This window comes from Thalassophryne amazonica, chromosome 12, assembly GCF_902500255.1.
Source record: "Thalassophryne amazonica chromosome 12, fThaAma1.1, whole genome shotgun sequence".
Lineage (NCBI taxonomy): Eukaryota > Metazoa > Chordata > Actinopteri > Batrachoidiformes > Batrachoididae > Thalassophryne > Thalassophryne amazonica.
Window position 1 is genome coordinate 35,192,037 of NC_047114.1, and position 17,582 is coordinate 35,209,618.

A 17,582-nucleotide genomic window follows, 5' to 3' on the forward strand; every position below is an offset into this window, starting at 1 on the left:
ATGTGACCTGCTGTATGTTTTTCATTGCTCAGTTTCATTAAAAACTTACAGATGGGCATTAAATAGAAGGTCAAATGTCAAATGTGGAGCTTCCAACTGTCCCGCATTCAGCAGGATTGACCCCTGTGTCCCGCGTCCTGTATAAATGTGTGTGTGAGTTCAGAGGCAAAGACAGAGGCGATGTCAAAAACAAGCAGGGTCAAACACTGGCAGGCAGTCGAACAAGGACAAAATAAGGCTGTGAAAAAAGGCTGGGACAACGACAAAATGTGCGAAGTGCTGGCGGAGAGGTGGTGAACTCAAAGGACTAATGCTGAGTTTACATATAGGCAAGACGCGTTACGAATGTCATATTTGCGTCATTCTTGGCTCATTCCTGACATTCTTAATGTGACTTACTGCATCTGAATAGGTTTCTTAATAGTGCGTGTTGGTGCGTGATATTCTTGATTTTTGTGGAGCATTTTTTTGGCTGTCAAAAAATCATCCATGAATGTCAAACACCACCTCCTCATGTTGTGAAGGTCGCAACTGAGCATGTTGATCCGTCTTGATTAGTGGTGACCCGTAATAGAGTGTGACACCTTTCTGATGTCTCTGATGTGCGCACAATTAAACCCTGCTGCACCGCATTCAGTTTCATTCCTGCAGTATGCTGAAGAAGGACAGTGACGCCAAGTCGGCTAAAAGTTTTGTTCCAATGCTCCTCAGTGTGCTCCTGCAGGTGTTGCACCTGCTGCATGTGCTTGATGTTTGGGAAAACGCACAAGACGAGAGCCATGTGGAGCCACACATCTGGCTCTCTCTGTCTCCTCCTCCTCTCTGCGCCACTGAACGGCACAGAGCCCAACTAAGCATGCAGTCACAAAGTTCTTCTGCTGTGGATTTTGAGGAGCAAACTGTAGCAATCTGAATTGTTCAGCAGCTGATGAATGAATATGGGGGTGTGTGTGGAGACAATTCCCCTCATTCACAACGTGACAAAACTTAATGCACTCTTACGCGCGATAGCAACGCAGAACATTATTCTTGACCATGCGTAATGGTTCCTGATAATTCTCCAGCTACACGTGCCATTAATTGTAATGCGTGGTAACAGGTTGCAGCAGTTCCTGAGGACACCTGATGCCTCTGCCTCAAATCATCACATTAGTGATCAGCGGCCAAGAATGTATACTTCATGGCATTTGTGACTTGTCGTCATTATGTGTAAACACAGCTTTAAATAGGACAGGACGTGATTAGGAGAACAAGACACAGTTGCAAGAGAACAATCTGGAAGGGGGTGTGGCAAACAGAAGGGACAAGACACACCCATATCAAAACCTGAACACCAGACAAGAGCATGCAGTAAGACAAAAGCAAAGTGAACAGGACCCAACTAAAAGATGAACCTAAAACCACAGTGATCTAAGGAATTAAACCAGGAAACAAGTGTAAAAACTAAAAAGAGACCAACAAGAAAATAAATGCTAGTACAAAACTACAACAGAACTCACATGTGGCAAAAGTGATAAAAATACAACTAATGATTACACAATGGAAACCAGCGGCTGGACAGAAACTAAAATGGAGCTGGACACCTAACTAAAGTACGATTAACAGAGACACATAACTAAGATATGATAAACAGAAAATAAATGATGAGCAGAAAACAAAACCAGTGGCTATAATACAGTATAACAAACAGAAAATCAAAGACTGAGGATCGAAGAGGTGGGAAAGGGTGCAGACGGGACAAAATATGACACAGGTCAGGACTGGGGCAAATCCTGACAGCAATAGTCAGCAGATTCCCATAGAATCTCATGTTAAAATGTCCAAATTTAGAGGAGAAACATGTTTGTAGCTTGGGACAAAAAACTTTTTTGTCTGTATATAAAGATCCCCCCTCTGATTAATTTAAGGGAGTGGTCACCGAGTGTGAGGTATATGTGCTGCTGAGCCGTATGGTCAGATCTCTGCTAGCAGTGGCTGCGAGGATTTATGAAGGACGTTTATACTTTGAGCATTTTATTACAAATATGTGTAATAATATGGCTTGTTGTGCAGTTAATTGTCCTAGCAGATCATCTAAGAAGTTTGCACACCAGTAATTCCATCAAGAAAAATGTTTGTGCTATTTAATATCTTATGCTGGCACTGTTAGCACTGTTAGCAGCTATTCATAACTTGATGATGTTAGGTCCAGTTACTCCATAACTACTGAGAAAATAAGCAGGTCATAATGTTTAATTCCCACACCCTATCCACCCAACGCCACCCGGTCCCTAACAGCATGAATTAATAAAACACCCAAACCAAGGTTAACCTGTTAGCTCTTAGCTCAGTAACTCCACGATGAGGGCATGTTTGGCATTCAGTCCTTCTGTGCAGATCATGCGATGTCTGACACACGCTTCACTTCTTTACCTATTTATGGGTTAACCAGGATGTATGTGGAGTAAACACTGCCAACATGGCAACATCTAGAGCAGCACTTTTTGAACTCTGGATCTCAGAATATACATACAATCTGTGAGTTTACCAACACAGCATACATTCAGCACCTCACACTGTGCATCATATGCAATGCTGTTTAGATGAACAGGGATGATCAGAGTCCAGATGCCAAGATAGGCATCATATGAGCATGAGTGATAACTGTTTTATTGTTTTTTTAAAGACCAGTACTAAGTTTGAACACCTCAATCTTCTCCACTTTCTTGGTTTTACATTCAACATTCCAGCTGTCACAATGTCCGTCTTGGGAATACGCTATATGATAACCGTGGTAGGTGTGTGAGAGACTGCATGTGACACAACAGGCTGTGTTGGAAGCTGATTAGATCACAACGGCAGCTCTGTGCTGTAGGAGTGGAGGAAGATAAGACAACAGTGAAATCTAATTGATTGAATTAACAAAAGCTTTTTGTTGTGAAATGTCAACATGAGGATCAGTTTATTACCAAATATGCAGCTGCAACTCTTAAAGAAGCAGCACAGCATGTTAAATAGACTAGATTTGAACACTTATTTCACACATTTTAATTTGTTTATGCCAATTCAAATACAAAAAAATAAAAATAATAAAAAAAAATGAAAAATTCTAATATGATCTTCCTCAAACTCAAAAAAATCTCCACAACTTGATATAAATGGATTAATAAAAATATTATGCAAATAATGAACGTTTAAAGTTAAATGGAACAAATATTTCATGAGGTGAAAGATGAAATATTTGTTCCATGGAAAGAACGAAAAACATTTATTATTTTTTTATATAACGGCGAAAATAGTTCCTTGTCATTTGATATTTTATTAATTTATAAACAACAGAAAAGGGACTTACATTTTGGTGTTCCACTGGTGCTTTACAGTCCAACACGAACTTTAAACTGGAGTCCAAAATTGCGATGCTGTAGTCCGTGATGCATGCGCTGACTTTGTGTACTTCAAAAAAAAAAAAAAAAAAAAAAAGACTTTGTGTAGTTCCTCTGTCCAGCGGAAAAAAAAAAATCACATCAGAAATTTGTCCAGCTTTTCAAACTTCATCCTCTTCATCCTAACAGCTCTTCATGCCTCCAGACGGCATAGTGGATTACAGAGTAGTGGATCTGGGTTTTTTGTGTGTTTGTGTGTGTGTGTGTGAGAGAAGAATTTGCGGCATCTATTAGCTCCATCAAATCATCGTCCTTCACCAAAACAAACTCTGCTACGTTTAGCTAAAATTACACGCTAAAAAAGAACTATTGCACAGTAAATGAAACACAACGGCAAATGGTACGAATAATCCATGTCACATGACTCAGCCGTTATAACAAAGCAAAGACGATGGTTGCATAAGTAATGGAACGCTTTGGGACCTGTAAATAATCAGTGTTATTTCCAGTTTTCTTCAGACAAGTCAGGGGATGGATACATGAACATTTCCAAGCCACTGAATATGTCTTGAACTTAATTTACACCAGTTATTAAACAGTATGGCACTCTATGGTAAATCTGTATGGAGCAGACAGTTCTCAAAAACTGAATAACTGAGCAAAAAGGAGAAGAGTGAGGAAAGCCACCAAGACACCCGGACAACCCAGAAGAAGTTACAGGCGTCTCTGGCTGCGTTTGGCGAAACTGTGCATAGTTCATGTTTTGCATTTTGTATCCCCAGTTATGCAGCTTCATGATGAAGTAAGGTTAGTCCTTACTTGTGTGAAGCGCCTTGAGGCAACTTTGTTGTGATTTGGCGCGATATAAATGAACATAAATTGAAACTGAAGTGGTATAGAGGAGGATTTCTTAAAAAGTCCTGAAAGTTCACCCCAAATTTGCATTTGAGATGCAAGCCTAGATTTGATGTTTTGGCAAAAGGAAATCAGTACAGATCAGATGCGGATCAAACTTAAGTCACCTTTACACTTGTACACATTTACCCCCCACACTGCCACGCACTTTGCTGTACCAAAGTGACCCACTTTGTCCTGCTGGATGCTGCATTGTATAAAATAATTATTTCATAGCGGATTAATTATTTGCTCTCAGAAATTGGCAGAGGAAACCATCTCTAATCACTCCTGGAATCACAGAGGAATTTTCTACAGCCGCTCTGGAGCAGGTTTTCGTCCAGGATGTCTCTGTACATTGCTGCATTCATCTTTCCCTCAGTCTAGACAGTTGCAGGCGCCGCAACCAACTGCGGTCCTTAGTCTCCTTAAATGCAGACCTTGTGCTTTTCCAAAAACATCCCCACAGCATGATGCTGCACCCAATACGCTTCACTGTAGGGATGATGCCTGGCATTCACACCAAAGAATCAGACCAAAGAATTTTTCTTCTCATGGTCTGAGAGTCCTTCAGGTGCCTTTTTCGATTTCTTAGTTTTGTATTTTTAATAAATTTGCAAAAATGTCAAACTTTTTTTCATTGTCATTATGGGGTATTATGTGTAGAATTTTGAGGAAAAAAATAATTTCATTCATTTTGGAATAAGGCTGCAACATAACTAAATGTGGAAAAAGTGAAGTGCTGTGAAAACTTTCTTGATGGGACGTAGATGCTTTATTGTTATTACATGTCCCACAAACAACAAAACTAGTGTCCCTCCTTTAAAAGAACTTCAAACATTCACATTCACACTCATATATACACTCTCTATGACTCTTTCCAAGCTCTCCCATGAATACATATTTACATAAATATACAATTCCTCTTTACACTCACCCATGGGTATCACATTTACATAAATCTACACTTCCCACACACGCATCAACACCTGCACACACATTAAAATACTCAAGTATAAGAGAATGGCAATAATAAAAACAGATATTAAGTTGTTTATTGCCCATATAAAGTGTTGTAACAAATATAACTATAAAGTGACTTGTGACAGATGAAGGTGCAAAATGGATGAATGGTGCCAAAACAGAACACCGATAGGACTAATAGTTTGGAGAAGCTGTGAATATTAGTTATATTGCTAATTACATTTTGGACTCACATGCCTTTGGAGCAGAGGGTAGTAAAATATCTTTATATTAAAAGCATGAGTGTAAGTGCATATATATTTGTAAATACGTTAAAAATACATGAATGACACAAAAAATTGAAAACATTCCATTGTGGTTCATTTAAAAATCCAATGGCAAAACAGAAGTAATAATATGAGCGAAGCTCCGCACAGCGGCGCGAAGCTCGCTCATGGTACACTGTGTCACAAATAGGAAGTGCCAAATTTTGAGTTCACAGTGAAATGGGAAATGTCAAATGTTGAACACTTCCTTGATCGACACATCCTGGATTGACAATAGACGAGATCTCCTGGAATCCCGCTGGAATTCAGTGTGAATTTCACAATGAAATAGGAAGTGCCAAATTTTGAGCCCACAGTGAAACAGGAAATGTCAAATGTTGAACACTTCCTGAATTGACATAGAGGAGATCTCATTGGATCTCTTGGGAATTCAGTGACAAGTTGAGACTGAATCAGGAAGTGCCTAATTTTGAGTCTACGGTGAAACAGGAAATGTTAAATGTGTTTTCCTTTAAAAGTTTTTTTAATTTTTAAATAATTCCCCCTAGTTTTGATGCATTTTTTGTTAACCTGTTCTTTCGTATTTTGTTTTTGCTTGATGTATTTAATCCTATGTAAGGTTTCTGTGTAACTTTTTGTTTATCTCATTAAATTAAAAAAAGGAAATGTCAAATGTTGAACACATCCTGGATAGACACTTCTTGAATTGACAATAGACGAGATCTCGTGGGATCTCACGGGAATTCAGTGGCAAGTAGAGACTGAAATAGGAAGTGTCAAATTTTGAGTCCACAGTGTAACAGGAAATGACAAATGTTGAACACTTCCTGGCATGGGTGGAGCTAGAGGGGAGGCCAAGGTGGCACTCGACCCCCTGAAATCTGGTTGGATACCCCAGGTGCCAACCCAGATTACCATGTCACAGCACAGCACGTCTGGTTGAAAAGAGCTAGCTACATTTTGAAATCAGTGAAACATATTGAGTGCTAGGTCCCTCCTGTACAGTAGTTGGCACTGTGTACCACAAAACATTCTAATCCACCTTAATAGAAGAAGAAAAATCTTCAAGCCAGATTTGAACCTGAACACATCCACCAAAGTTATATCAGAGTAAACGACCATATTTTATGCTAGAAATTAGGTCCAGGTTGTTAAAAGCGGCATTTCTTCACAGCGGTTATGTTCAACAGCACAACACATCTAGAAGTTGAGTCTTTTATTGATAAGTAAAGACAATTAGTTCAGTTATTTGAAGAAACACAAACTCAAACAATATGCTTAATTTAATAAGTCCAATAAGGGCTGGAAGGACTTCTTTTTAAATAACCTCTTAATTTTCTTCTCTTGAAGGACTTTTTTTTAATAACATCGTAATTTTGCTCTGTGAAGTACTTTTAAAATAACCTCTTAATTTTGATCTCTGAGTGACACCAGGACTATGCATTTCACTCAAAAATGCACGTTTTCTCAATTGCCCTCAAAAGTATTGGAACACTTGATATTTCACACATTTTAATTTGGTTATGCCATTTCAAATACAAAAAACAAAAACAAAACAAACAACAACAAAAAAACCTAAAATGATCTTCCTTAAACTCTAACTGAAAGCAAATCTCTACAACTTGAAATACAGTAGTGTTCAGAATAATAGTAGTGCTATGTGACTAAAAAGATTAATCCAGGTTTTGAGTATATTTCTTATTGTTACATGGGAAACAAGGTACCAGTAGATTCAGGAGATTCTCACAAATCCAACAAGAGCAAGCATTCATGATATGCACACTCTTAAGGCTATGAAATTGGGCTATTAGTAAAAAAAAAAAAAAAAAACGTAGAAAATGGGTTGTTCACAATAATAGTATATTATAATAATAATAATCCAAACTGATCTGTGATACCTGGTATGCGATATATAGGCCCAACACCATAGTAGGAGAAACATGCCCATATCATGATGCTTGCACCACCATGCTTCACTGTCTTCACTGTGAACTGTGGCCTGAATTCAGAGTTTGGGGGTCGTCTCACAAACTGTCTGTGGCCGTTGGACCCAAAAAGAACAATTTTACTCTCATCAGTCCACAAAATATTCCTCCATTTGTTGTGTGGCTGGGGGGGCCTGGCTGCCTTTTGTTTCTGTTTTCTGTCCTGTCTTTTGTTTTTCCTTCCAGGTGGTGCGCATTTGGGACTGAGTGGCTGTGTAGCTGAGTTTATCAGGACCTCACCCTGATCACCTGAGGCTGATCACCTGCGGCTCGTCAGGACTCACAGCTGTGGTGCATCTACATGGATTGGAACATGGTGGCATTTAAGACTGGAGTACACAGTGTGTATTTGCCAGAGACTCGATCTTGTGACCAGATGGGTGAGATCGTCGTCTCGGGAGCCATCTCATCATCAGTGGATGCAGAGAACGTCCAGGTTTGATGCATGGTCTGTGAAAGAGGAGGGGGTGAGGTCTCACGCTCCTCAGCACACTTCCTGAGGTACGTTAGATTTTGTGACTAACATTCATACAGTCAGTAAATGTGGTGTCCCTCACACCTTATTATATTGAGCTGTATGTTGGTCGTGTAATCAGCTTCCTCTGCAGTGGAGTTTTGTGAACTGGGTGTTCCATGCCTGCAGGGTGGGAAGCTGATTAGTAATTAAGCCAGGAAGTGTTTGCTGTTTGTGCACCTTTGAGCGTTCTGTGTGTTGAGTGTGGACTCACATAATGATTCCTTCTTTCACAGACTCGGTTTGTCGCGGCCACCTGGGGGGTATCGGCGGGGTCCTTGGGTCCGGGTTGGTTCTGGCTCCGGACCGTTGGCGCTGCTGGGAGCGCACCGCAAAACCACCATGCCAGACCGCGCACTTTTATATTTTTTCACAGCACTGTTATGTTCATTAAACTCTGTTATCCTTTGTACCGTGCTCTGCTTATTTTATACTGGGTCCTTCAAACGCTGGTCGGTTCTCCGGGCTGCGTCCGACACATAACACCATTTCTCTTTAGGCCAGTTGATGTGTTCTTTGGCAAATTGTAACCTCTTCTGCACATGTCTTTTATTTAACAGAGGGACTTTGTGGGGGATTCTTGCAAATAAATTAGCTTCACACAGGCGTCTTCTAACTGTCACAGCACTTACAGGTAACTCCAGTCTTTGATCATCCTGGAGCTGATCAATGGGTGAGCCTTTGCCATTCTGGTTATTCCTCTATCCATTTTGATGGTTGTTTTCCATTTTCTTCCACGCGTGTGTTTTTTTTTTTGTGTCCATTTTAAAGCATTGGAGATCATTGTAGATGAACAACCTATAATTTTTTGCACCTGCGTATAAGTTTTCCCCTCTCCAATCAACTTTTTAATCAAACTACGCTGTTCTTCTGAACAATGTCTTGAACGTCCCATTTTCTTCAGGGTTTCAAAGAGAAAAGCATGTTCAACAGGTGCTGACTTCGTCCTTAAATAGGGGACACCTGATTCACACCTGTTTGTTCCACAAAACTGACGAACTCACTGACTGAATGCCACACTACTATTATTGTGAACACCCCCTTTTCTATTTTTTTTTTTTTTAACTAATAGCTCAATTTCATAGCCTTAAGAGTGTGCATGTATCATGAATGCTTGGTCTTGTATTTGTGTTGTTTTATGTGCTGTTTTAAATTAATTGTATGTGTGTTACATTTATGTGAATTATTTATTTCACTGTAAAGCATATGGACACTGTCTGGCACCTCTAAAGCGCTTTATAAATAAATGTTGATTAATTGATCTGGCAGCAACAATCATGCAATGTAACCCGAATCAGCTTTCTTCCACATTCTGATGCTTGTGTAAATGAGTGGTACATCTTAACATTTTTATACCTCTGATGAGTTTCAAACACCAGAACGTCAAGAACTAACAGGTTTGAAGCAACAAGATATGCATCACTTGGTTCTAATCAGTGCTGCTGGAAAGATGTTGCAGTTGACCAAATAATTAGGCAAAGGTTCTTGCTGCTTAAAGGTATCTGTGACCTGCAGTTGAGGTCGAAATTTGTTGGGCAGGTGTGTAGCAATATGAAATCCAGATTGAAATATGTTCCTTTCAGGTTAGGTAGTGGGGATTTGCCTTTCACTGTCCTGGTAGAGCACGTCTCATAAATATGAGCATTCTGTAGAGACATTCAAGTCTAGACTTAAGATGCATTTATTCTCCCTTTCAAATAGCTAGCATACTGGCATAGCATGGAACTGTGCTGCCTGTCCTTTTAAATTCATTTTATTAGTTATGGAACAGGTCTCTGCCTCAACTTTATCTAAATTCTGGGTCTGTTAATGAAGCTTAGGGCTAGTGGTTGGCGATCACCTTAGTATTTTTTCTGCTCTTCTGTTGATTTAATGTTGATGAATTATACCTTAGGTGTGGTTTTTCCGGTCGACTGAGTCTGCTCTTTTTCTCTCTGTCTGAGGGACATACGTGAGAGTGGCATCTGTGGACAGCGGGATGCTGGACTGACAGCAGAATCCCATGCCTGAAATTATTGTAGCAGTTTTGTTTTTTCCAAACTTTCTAAAACTTAGGAAAACCCTTGTAGCTGTTAGAATGGCCAAAGCAGAGGGTCACCCCTTCGAATCTGGTCTGCATGAGGTTTCTTCCTCAGTATCATCAGAGGGAGTGTTCTGGTCAGAGGACAGATCAAATATTAGAGCACATCTGCTTCTAAAGTTTTCCCTTTCCTACATTCAAAATTGCAAGACGGATTGCATTTCATAACCCTTGGAAGAGCCAAATTTAGTTAAAATTCATAATTTAGTTAAGATTAAGCATAGTAGCTAAACAGTAGATAAATCATTTACGAGGTCTATTAGAAAAGTATCCGACCTTATTATTTTTTTCAAAAACCATATGGATTTGAATCACGTGTGATTGCGTCAGACAAGCTTGAACCTTCGTGCACATGCGTGAGTTTTTCCACGCCTGTCGGTTGCGTCATTCGCCTGTGAGCAGGCTTTGAGTGAGGAGTGGTCCACCCCCTCGGCGGATCTTCATTGTCAGGAAATGGCGGAATGATTTGGGCTTTTTTTCCATCAGAATTTTTTCAGACTGGCAGCTGGAAACCATTCAAAAAATTTATCTGGCTTTCGGTGAAAATTTTACAGGCTTCACAGAGAATAAGGACTGTTACTACAGCTTTAAGGACGGCTTTAAGGACACTCGGCGTGCCGCGCTCCGTGCCGCCATCGAGAGCCACAAACCACCGGATCATTTCTAAACGGATGGCTCTGTGGATCCGTGACCCTCGTGTGCACTTTCTCTGGTTATCACAAGAGCTGGACATCAACCATTTTCCGGCAGATTTCACTTTTCACAAGAGATTTTGTCATGGAAAGCCGAGCGGAGGCTTCGCGCGTCATGATGGATTCGCTACTGGAGCGAGACAAAACCACCTCCGTTTTGGTCTCACAGGACGGCTTTGAGATGGCGTTCAGACAGCTGTCTGTGGTTTTTCCATCGAGTGATTATCCGAGAAATTGTGGATGTGCCTGGACATGCCAGAACATGTCCCGTGAGGCTTCATCACGGCGTTGCTGTGCGCCATGCGGCACCGCCACGACGTGCGAAGCCTCCGCTCCTCTTTCCATGACAAAAACTCCTGTAACAGTGGAATGTGCCATTCATTTCCAAACTGGACGCTGTGTTTTATCCGGGACTTCGTCTGACTAGCACAGGAATTGTGAAAAGACGTGGACATCAGCACTTCTTCGGCACATTGAGACAGACGTGCGGAGGAATTCCGCGCGTTTTCTAATGGTTTCCAGCTGCCAGTCTCTAACAGTTTCTGAAAAAATTCTGATGGAAAAAAAGCCCAAATCATTCCGCCATTTCCTGACAATGAAAATCTGCCGAGGGGGTGGACCACTCCTCACTCAAAGCCTGCTCACAGGCGAATGACGCAACCGACAGGCATGCGCACGAGGGTTCAAGCTTGTCTGACGCAATCACACGTGATTCAAATCCATATGGTTTTTGAATAAAATAATAAGGTCGGATACTTTTCTAATAGACCTCGTATTTTTATTTTATTTTATTTATAAATCATTTATTATTATAAATCATGTATTTTAGTTATGTAGTTATGTATAAAAGTTGAAAACCTTTCTGTATTTGAGCTACCAACCAGATAGCACTACATCACTGTGATACTAATGGGCGGGGCTTCATTTAGATGGCATGTCAGAGAGGTCGGAAGTTGTACACTATCAGCTACTGACAACCCAGTTTTGAGTTTAAGCACCACCTGTGCCATCTCGGCTGTGGTGAACACCGATTAGCTTTACTCAAAAGACCAATTTAATAAAACTTTGGAGGGGAGGGTCATTATGGAAGTAAATCTATGCCATCAGAGTTTGAAAATGAATTTTTAAGGTTGAATTATTTTAGTATCAAAATTTTTAAGGCTGAATTTTTTTTAGCATCAAAATCAGAGTTTGAAGTTGAATTCTGTAAGGTTGAATTTGTTTAGCATCAAAATATTCAGCCTCGAAAATTTCAACCTAAAAAAAAAAAAAAAAAATTCAACCTCAAAAATTTCAACCTAAAAAAAAAAAAAATTCAACCTCAAAAATTCGACCTAAAAAAAAAATTCAACCTCAAAGAATAGAAACACAGGGAGAAGCAATCGATCCTTGACTCAATCATCCAAAGTTCAGCCAATCACGTTTTGCTCTATTGGTCATGTGACACTGACACCAAATCGGAGGAAGAAGAAGGAGGAGGAGGAGGAGGCATGATGGATACTGGAGGAAGACAAAATGGGCGTGATGGAGCTTTGGTGAGTGTTTACTTTTTCTGCTATTTGTGAAATTCACCAATAGACACATCCGCTCATGAACCGGATTAATGCAGTGGCATGTGTGCAAATTGCATTAGCAAGTAGCTAGCAATGTGTGAGAAATGATTTGATCCACCAACATGAATAGCCTTTTTTGCTTAACGATTCCCTTATCAGTCCTTTTGTTCACATTACACAGGAGCGGCTGTTTTTGAGGGTGTTTATTGCAAAAAATGGTTGTTTCTCTACGTTGATTTCAGAGCCGCTGCTTCAAAGTGGTTGAAGCTTGAAGCAGTGCTTCGACCCATTGCTTTGTGGCTTCTCCAAGTAGTGCTAACAATGTATGACAAATGGTTTGATCCACTGACATGAATAGCCTTTTTTGCTTAATGATTCCCTTATCAGTCCTTCAGTTCACATTATGCCAGAGTGGCTGTTGTTTTTGAGGGTGTTTATCGTGAAAATGGTCGTTTCTCAAGAGGTTACCTCAAGAGTTACCTCAAGAGGTATTGATAAGGGAATTGATAAAGAATTGGATCGATAAGCAGAATCGATATCAATAAGATCTTATCAATACCCACCCTTGGTGAGCATACGCAAACCCAAAGCAGCGACTATGAAGACTGAAAGCACATTAAACCGTGACAGTGTTAAAGGCCTTTTACACTGCACGCGTTCAGGGTGTTAAACGAGATGCGGATTGCTCTAAAAAACACTCTTTTCAATGAGAAGTGTCGCATTTCTTGTAATCAAGTAGCAACAGTCAAAATTCAACCCAATCCAACTTTCACCACTTTGCACTGACGTACCTTCGCGCTGTCCAATAGAAATGAGGCATCAAGCCAAAGAAGACTTCAGTGCAGAAATGTGTCCCAGAACTGCTAATTTATATACAGTTTTCTGAAGAAAATCCTGACAGTTTTTTTTAACTTATGAATTTCTGATTACTGTACATTCTGAAGTTAAAAACAATCATTTCATACATTATAAAACTTGTAATTAAAATAGTTTTGAGTTAGAATTTTTTTTTTTGAGAAACCTTTGTTCATCTGTAAATTATAACTAACTTGCTTCAGATAAGATGACTTCTTGATTAACATTATAAGGAACCTTGTACATTTATTTTTGGACAAAATAGCATGAAAATGAATGTGTACATTTTAAGTCTAGTACATTCATCCATTCATACAGCAGGCTTGGTGGACAAGTGGTTAGTGTGCTTTGCCTCAGTGTGGAAGGTTCCCAGTTCGATCCCCACCCCTGCCACATTTCTCTGTGCAATGTGAAGTTGTTTGGATTTGCTGTGGTGACCCCAAGTGCAAACAAGGGAGCAGCCGAAGGGTCTTTCTTAGATTCATTCATTCATATCTACATTTCAACCAGGAAAAAAAGACACCGTTTCTACCTGTCTTTTTGACTGAACGCTGATTTCATGGACATGTTTAATGATTCTTTCAGTTAATGTTAAAATATATAAGCAAACAGCTTTTTCAAATAATAAAATAATTTCTCTTTAAAGAACTTTTGTTTTATTTGGAAGTGTAGCTGGAGGTGTGAGTTTTCAGAGTTTGCATCCAACGCAAGCTGATGTGGCAAAATGATTGCCTGACGCGCTCAGTCTGAAAGGCCCTTTAGTTGTGGCACTTGTTAATCAACTGCTACCAGCAAAAAAAAAAAAAAATACAAAGGAGGCATTTTTTTTTGAATGTCCTCTTTTTTTTAGAAAGCAAAATATGGTCTCCCTAAATAAGACCCAGTAACAAGTAGCTGTTTAAATCTTCTTGCTGTTGGTTTGTAATATCCTTATTTTTTCTGTGATGGCAGGGCAGTCGTGTTGATGACATTGTGAGGTCAGCTCGCCACTTGGTACAGCTACTCAACTCATCTGACAGACAAGGTGCAAATCAAGACATAAGGTTTAGTATTAAACTTTGATTAGTCTACATATAGCTTATTTTACCTGTACCTTGTAGATGTGTTGATGATATATTCTTGAAAAACATCTTGCAGACAGCAGAGGCAGACAGAAAGCAGACCATCACTCCAGATGGAAATGACCAGGTGAAACGAAGTTCATTATTTTGAAGGAAGCCTTATTACATATACAGATTTTGATGCTGTTTTCTATCGGAAAAATACAGTCCTTTACTTTAGCAATCAGTAAGTTTCCTAAGAATATTGCCCATTTAAGTCTACATTAGTAAGCCTGAGAAGAAATCATCTAATGTTTTGTGTCTGTTCAGTAAATGTGTGTATACGAGTATTCAAAGGCCTGTTTCAAGGGTAATGTTAAATTTGTTAATGAAGTGAAAAAAATCAGAATGGGTCCTCTTCATATGTAATTACAAAAGTAAGGCAATGCTAAAATACCCTCAGCCGTATGAGCGTAAAACTAAGGGAAAGAATGTGACCTTTTGACATCTTAAAATAGGTCAAGCTTAGCCATCTTTGAACTTGTCCAGGGTCTTTGTCTCAAGAATGTTCCATGTGAATTTGAAGACTCTTGGAGTGACAGGACTGGACTTACGCTGAACACAGACAGATGGATGCAAGGCCTTTGCAATGTACCCAGTGGCCATATTTTGGCCTTGAGTAAAACAGATGACCTTGTAAATCACTTTTTTATTTTTGTCTTTATTTTATATAGGTCCTTTCCAGGTATTTTTTTCAGTGGCAGAGGAAAGAGGCACTTTCCTTCAGCAAACCCTGTTCCTGCTAAGAGGCCCAAACCATCTGATCTCGCTTTCTATTTGTTGCCAAAACAATGTGACAAAACCCCAAAAGAGCAGGAGCAAATGGTCCATCTGGAGGCAGGACTGGGCCGTAGGACTGCTCGTCTAGATGAGAACACAACGCATGAAGAGGTAATTAAAATTCACTTAATTATTGTATATTGTAGTAATTACTGGTGTTGTATGTTTGTTTTATTCAGGCTGTGTTGCCCGATTTGAATGAAGAATTCTGTCATTCTTTTTGGAGAATACTGCACATGTATCCATTTTCTGTTCAGTTATGTGATGCCCTCAAAGTTTTATTCCCAAAACAGGGGACAGTTACTGGTGGATGGCTACTGTACAAATCTTCAGGTAAGTCAACACAAGTGTATTAGTGTTGCTCTGTCACAAATGAAATACACATATGCAGCAGCAAACATCACATTATTCAGTTCACAGCATTAATTTATGGTAGCTTAATACAACTTTCGAAGAATTGCTCTGAGTCATCTCTGTACATTTATTATTATGTCTATCAGTGTTTAAATTTGTTTTATTTTTACTAGGTCACACCTACCCGAAAATTAGCCGTTGCAAACTAATAATCGGATCAGTAAATTTCAAGTAAAAAAAAAAAAAAAGACTTAACCTGTTTTTGCTTAAAGGGACTTCTTGAGCTTTAACTGTCTAATTTTGCTCTGCTCTTGTGCAGGTGGCAGGGTGCCAGCAGCTGTCTCTTGTGGCTCCAGATGAGAGTGGCTATACAGGAATAATATTGAAGTCTGTAACTCGTTGGGGGGAAAATCTATTCATAGCCCCTATTCAAGAAGAACTCAGTACAAATCCTCTACCACTAACTGATGAAGCATTCAGTAACATGCCAAAAGCAACATGTCAGAAGTGTGAAGTAGCGATTCCCCTGACTCTCCTGACAGAACACATCAAGACATGTAATGTCATAGATAGGGATGGGTATCGAGAACCGGTTCCTTTCGGGTATCGTTAAGAAATGATTCGATCCACCGACATCAATAAGCTTTGTGCTTAACGATTCTGTTATCGGTCCTTCAGAGTGGCCGTTGTTTTGGGGGGTGTTTGTCAGGAAAATGATCATTTCTCTACATTGATTACAGACCCTGCAGCGGGTCCTTAACTTTTCTGCAGCGCGGCTTTGCTTTGAACCTTGAACCAATCGAAGCAGTGGTTCGCAGATTGAAGCAATGCTTCGATCGATTGCTTCGTTTATTTCTTTCTTTCGCTTAATTTTCCCCCGCTAAAACCCTAAAGAGCATACGTCTGTGAGTATTATTTACCTTTTCTATGTTAAACCGACCTGTTATGGTCTTCTGAAACAGTTGACAGGTGTATTTTATAACTTAAAAACGGGACCGATGCTAACGCGTTAGCATGTCTATGGCATTTTCAATGTTAAAAGTTAGCATTTAGCAATTGCAGCCGTCATCACGTTCGGGTGCATTTGTTTTCAAATTGTAATATTCCTTAAATTTATTTTTGCTTATATATTAATAATCTAATGATTATTATATACAATTTTAGAGAAAGAGACAAAAATAACCTGAATAGAAACACAACAGAAAATATATAATAGCAACTAACAATGAACAGAAATAAATACATACAGAAATAAATGTTTCCTGTGAACACCTAGTGACTCTTACACCTCCATTTCATCACTGTCTTATTTAAGTTTAATGACAGTTTGTTTTGGTCAAACCATATTTTCAATGTGTTAATTTCTTCAGTGATTTCCTCCAGCACTTTTTGCCAAACTAGAAAACTGCTGCATCCTAGTAAGAGCAGAATACTACTGGAATGAATTTGAATAAGGAAAGTTGTATTTTTTTTTCTCTCCTAAATGGATACTCCAGTTTATCATCTGGAATAGTCCTAGATTGCATTTCAGAGCTTCTAGAATTGAAACATTTTCATGCTGGTGGTGTTGGGGAGTAATTTGGGGTTTCAGCTTTTTTTGTTTTTCACCACTTTCATCCCTGAATATGAGTTGTGATTCACTTTTGTGCAGATTAAAGTTACTAACTGGGACTCCTGTCTCGTTGCGAGAAAGAAATGAGAATCATCCTCCGTTCTGTTCACACAGCTCCAAACGCTGCGCGGCTCTCTGAGTCAAGTTAGAACGATAGAATTCAGTCTGAATTAATAACTTCAAAGCGAAACACCGTTTTGTTTATTTTTATTTATGTCTAGAGATCAATGATACAGTGACTAATTTCATATTTATTTACTTTAAGACTCAAGGAAATACACAGAAAACCTGTAAAGCCTACTTTTAGTACAAAATTCATGAGGTATCGATAAGGGAATCGATAAGGAATCGGATCGATAAACAGAATCGATAATGGCATCGATGTTGATAAAATCTTATCAATACCCATCCCTAGTCATAGATGTTATCAGTGACAGCACTCTGGACAATGTGAACACCAGTGAGACTGAAGAGAGAAAAGGTAGGAATTTTGTGTGTGTGTTAAAAGCCAAGTGTGTATGTGCCTCTCTGTATGTGTATGCATATGCATG